Here is a 6,000-nt window from a genome sequence, read left to right on the forward strand (position 1 = left end):
TGACACAAGATGGTTGGAGCTATTTGAATACACATACACACACACACACGCATATGCATATTTACATACACCATATTTTATTCTTTCTTTCTTTATATGAGAAAGGTTTCTTACTACCAAAAAAAAATAAAAAAAAAGATTAAATTGTAGCATAAAATTAATATGATTTTGTGGGTTAAATAGATTTTAAAATAAGTAAATAACTAAGTAAATAAATAAAAATCCTTAACGTCTTCAAATTTCTGAATTTGTTTTTAATTACTTATTTATCATGCATGAATCTATGGAATTGATCAATTCTACCTTGCTTTCTTCTTCAATCTCCAGATACAATAGTTTGAAATTTTAAAACAAGATAAATACAGGTTACATTTTGCCAAGAGGGAATTGAAGCTTTAAAATATTAGGAAAGGCCTAAAAGGCAGCAGAAAGGCCTTTATGTTTTCTCAACATTTAATCTGTTCAAAACTGGCAAATTTTTAAAAGTACATAATAAATGTAACTTCATATAATAAAATTGAAATGTTATAATTTTAATCAATTAAAAAAACCTGTAGAAGCAGTCTTTATTATATACACATACAGTTAAGTGGCTAAGTATACACAACAGATATTAAATGGAAGATATTAATACATGAATAGATGATAAAGTATTTTAAAATATACTGTGGGTGCCAGGCTGAGATTCAAGTCATAACTCTTTTGTAGGACTTATTTAATGCTTTATTTCTCAATCTGATATATATACATATTTTTTTACATGTATGTTTAAAGCTTGTCAAGACCTTTAACAGAGATTTTTGCTTGGATATACTGGCTTACTGAAACTATTAACAGATACCACTTACTTCTTGTATATTTCCTTCATGAATTTTTTGTAGAGAAAATTATGAGCACACGATTCCTGCATGAAAAGAAACTTTTCAAAATGATTTAAATTCAGTGTTTTTCTTGACCTAGTCTGATTTGATTTGGGACTTTGTTTTAATTATTATTTTTTTTGTATCATAGTACAAAATATTTTGAAATTCATTTATTTAGGGACAAGACTTTTTATTTTTTCCCCACAAACATGAAAAATCACAATGAGTGAGGAATTTCTTGACCTCCCTACAGTAATTATCAATTTAATTGCAACATTCCTTGTTCTAATACACTCCCAAAAAATGTAGTTGTGAAAATATTTGCTTCAGGTTCACAGGTGAAATAATCAAGTCAAATGTTCTTTTAGTACAGGAAATAAAGTTAGTGGTTTGATATGGGTATTCTGAATCCACTCTCTACTAAACACAACATAATGTGTACCTCCAAATATTAAGAAAATGTTGCTTTTTAAATGTTAATAAAAATATTCTAAATTGCTGGTGAGCCCAATAGACTATACATTCCAGCACAGCCTGGACCACGTATACTACTTACAGTACAGATTTATGATTGTATTTAATACCTCTTAGAGCAAATAAGGAAGTATACAAGCAAAATATTGAACTCATTTTAGAATCTGAGCCGCTCACGTGGAAATAACCCACCCTCAGTTTCATGGTATAGAAACATCGCTCAGGCCACAGCAAAGCCTTCATCTTGGGTTAGACACAAGGACCTGGATCTGCTCCCACTTACGTGCATGCATGTACACAAATATGCTAATGAACTGTTTCAGTGTAACAAGGGGCAGCCCTTTGGGCTCAGAAAAAGGCACTATGAACTGTGAAAGAATTACCCCCTAAACAGTGCAAGTGCAATGCTGATCTATCGTGGGTTTTTTTGTTTGTTTGTTTTGTTTTGTGTGTGTGTATAATTGGTGTTTATTTGTACATGTTTATCTCAAGTTATTGAAATTAATCTGCAATTCTGTCTCACAGAAACTGTAATATTGAGAAAACCAAAATTATTTTTTTTTTTTAAAAAAAAGAGTAGCATTTTATAGTATCTGTAAAATCACTGAATTTTCAATAAAGATTTATTTTCTTCAAAAACAAAATAAATTATTGCAGTATTTCTGACTTGTTGAGGTGCAGCCGGACAGTACATGGAAATCTTTAGCTTCACATGAGATGTCCAACCTTAATTCCATAGCTAGAGTCTATGTTTGTATATGTAGTCACATATTTATCAAGGTGTGCTGCTAACCCTTCATAAGCTTGATCCTTAAGTTTTTATTTTATTTTGTAGTACATAACGTATGACAGTGGAGGAAGGTTACTAAAAGAAATGTGGGAGGAAAGTTTTTTTCCTCTAGCATAGATTTAGAATAAAGAAAATAGCAGAGGAAACTTTTTTTTTTTTTTTTTTTTTTTTTTTTTTTTTTTTTTTGGCCTCTTGACATAACAAAAGTAAAGAATGATCCAAAAACTGAATTAATAATTTTTCATCCTTTCTACATTGGGATAAATATACATGCATGAATGTGTGTTAGCAGGCATTTTTGCTGTTAAAACATTCTCACATCTCTCCCATGTTGCTCTCTGCTTATGTGTGTAAGAAAACAATGAATAAATGTTTCAGTCTTTGGCACGTGCCAAAAGTGTCCTCCACCTGTTTGGCAAATGTCAATTCTATTTACATCAAGCGATTTAGATGAACTAAAGATGATCATCTTCTGGGTGGTAATATTCAAGTTCCCTGCCACTATAGTTCTTGGAGCATCACCAGAATCTGTAATTGGATTGTAATTGGATCTTGAGATGGAATTCATTTCACTTATGTTACTGGTCCAGAAGTTAGGCAGCCACTTAAATCTATTTCATCTATAATCTTTGAAAGGAGAAAAAGGTCTCCAGATGAAGATTCATCCCATTTTAAGATAGATGTCTAAGATATTTGAAAAAAAAAAATAAAAAAAAGAAATGGAGTTGCTAAGCAACTCCATCTGGATTTTTATTTCTTTCTTTCTGATGACTATGGAAAGAACCCTGCTGAGATGCTCAACTGTTTGACTAACTTTCAACCTCTGTCAATAGGTGAGATTAATTGTCTCCTCAACTTCCAGCTCCTGGAGTTCTGAAATGTCTATGATTCATGATGCCAATTATTCAAGAATCATCTTTTCCCCTTAACTTGTTGGTAAAGTATGTTTCTATGTAAAGTATGTCTCATACTGAGAGGAAAAAAAAAAATAACAATGAAAGTGCAACCGAAAAAGAGGGCAAGAAATTTTAGCATGTTATTTGTTCAAAAATAAAATGTCCTCTTATTGTTTTTTTCAGAGCTTGGTTTTGCCATGCTGTTTACTTACAAAAGGGTAGCCATAAAGATCATTGAAAATGTCACAATATGGGGAGAATAAGCAGTGCTAATGATCAGTTTGACCTGGTCAAACTAATTTAATTTAACACATCCATAGATAGATTATAATAGTCAAGTGTGCATAGAAAGTATATACATGTTTAGTTTACTTTCTTTATAGAAAGATACTTAAGATATTTCTTATAAAAAATATTTTAGAAGAAAAAAAAAAAAACAAGCAAACAAAAATATTGATTCAGATTCAAGGCAATAGTTTTGGAAATAGCAAAGCCTCAGAGACCAAGACTCTGTAAGGCATTTTAAATTATGTGGACAAACTGCTTGGCACATGTCATTTTTGTCATTCGTTTTTGTCATTCATGTCATGTCATCGCCATTTTGATATTCTGAAGATTTTTGTTTTGTTTTGTTTTTTCCTTTTAAAGCATATTTCACCCACTTAAGAGTTTTTTTTTTTTTCAGTTATTTTTATTATTTCTGCCTCTAGTTTTGATTTGGAAAAAAAAACAAAGCACCACCCTAAACTACTCAAAAGTACTGTTACAGTCAACTCTAACAGCATGGCTCTCTAAATGAGGAAAGGAAGAGAGTGAACTAATACTATGCTCATAATTCTCTGTGCCTCTTCTTTTATCATGATCAACACTATGTCCTATTTTATAGGGCTGCGAGAGAGTTTTCTGGGCTTTATTTTCATAAAGCCATGATTGATTTAAAGTGAATTTATCTTAAGTAAATAAATAAATATATATATATACTGGATCTGCTCCCACATCTGCTCCCATAAGTTCAAGTTCCAAGTAATATTTTTTTTCTCAAAAACATGCATTTTTTTTGGTAAATGTTATTTTAAGTGCAGCAGGATAATATATATAATAGGAGATAGAATAGGAGAGTACCTTATGGGGGTTTCCATGTAATATCTTCCATTTTTTTTAATATATCAGAAATAGCATTGTCTAGATGATATTGAATTCCTAGATATTACTAGGAGGTTAATGGAAAACCTGGAACCATATTTTGTAAGTGTGCACACTGGAACATTTGAATTTATAGAGGTTAAAATAAAAGTGCTATACTTTTTATTCATTTATGTTTTTTGGCATCCAAAATTTATTCAGAAACTGAATTTATTTGAAATCCAAAGTATATTTGCATGTTAGTGAAAAACAATATACAGTGTGCTAAAAATGCATTATCCTATGAGGTACAGAACAGCTCAAGCTTCAAAGTATTATCCTGGAGTGAATAGGTCTCCTCTTAGGATAAGGGCCAGATGGAGCAGTGTAGTACTTTGCTACCGTGTTCCCCCAAACAGCAAAATAATCATGTTATTTTATCAGACAGACAACACAGTGGTTTAGATGCTGCCAGCTTTATACACACACTCATGTTTGAATGAGTTTCCAACACTATGTTGTAACAGTTGGTCTTTATTATTATAATGTATTTCTATTTCTGTAATGAATAGAGGGCTTTTTTTGGAACTCAAGATCATACTATATAAGGTGTTTAAAAATCTGAACAATGCTGAAAAATTGCTGAACAATGGGGTTTTCATATTAATGAATGTACAGTTTAAATGTCCAAAGACCTCTTAATGTGCATGGAAAAGTTACAAAGTAACAGCACATAAAAAATTATTCTGAAAGGACTTGTCCCAGTCATGTAGCAGTCTGGGGAAGGGAGGGGAGGCAGACTCTCCATGTTCTCCATATTCCTATTCAAGTGCTGTATCTACCCGAGACAATAATGCTAATCTCAGACTACTTCTCAGAAAGTTGTTCAAAGCTTAGTTGTAATCACATTGCCTTGGTTAGGGGGAATGGACTACACTTTCTGCTCTCTTACACATCTGCCAACATTTCAGCAGTGTGCTGCCTATCAGATGAGCAGCAACATTTTCTACAATGAACAGCTTTTGGATTTTTCTGACTTTTCATCCCCTGGGTCCACCCTCCCTCCTCCCCGCCTCCCCCGTACAATCCAATAGACCACCTGCGTGGGGTGGTCCCACAAAGGGGTTGTCCTCAAACTATCATAGATGATTGGATCACCATCTGTTGTAATGTAGCATACCTTTTACAATGTTGAGCTATCTTCCATCTTGTCAGGAGATGCGCATTATTTCTCAGCTCTAGCCATTGCATTCAGTGGCCAAATGACTATGACATACATTATCCAGGAAACTAAAGTAGTGGTAACACAGCTCCATCTGCTTGCACATTTTGTCCAGTTGAAAATCACAACAGTACCCATAGGAATATATTTAGATTCTGTCATTTTCCCATTTCTTTCCCTTCATAGCCCTTTTCCCTTAAACACAATTATTTATTATTAAAATGCAAGACTGTTCAGAAGTATTCCAATGCCCCAAGATCAAAACCCATGAGGCCAGATACTGGAATTAGAATAAACCACTTCCAAAAACATCACTCAGGAACAATGATCCAGACAAACTGAGGGGTGTTATTGCTAATCTTAAGTGTTGTGCACATGACTTGTAAAAGTCCTTTGGAAAAAATAAAGAAGAAAACTTAAAATTATAGCTGTGTCAGCTGTAAGAGTAGGGTAAATTAAAACAAAAAAGCATCTTTCTCAAAAGCCTGAGGTAAAGTATGAGAATAAGCAATGCAAATCCAAAATGATGTGTTGCAATAATGAAGCTGTCAGCAACAATTTTTCCTCATTTTTCCACATTTTGCTGGCAATTAAGTTACATATCCTACAAGTAGCAAGACATTATTTTCCAAT

Source organism: Anas acuta, chromosome 2 (assembly GCF_963932015.1).
Source record: "Anas acuta chromosome 2, bAnaAcu1.1, whole genome shotgun sequence".
NCBI classification, from domain to species: Eukaryota; Metazoa; Chordata; class Aves; order Anseriformes; family Anatidae; genus Anas; species Anas acuta.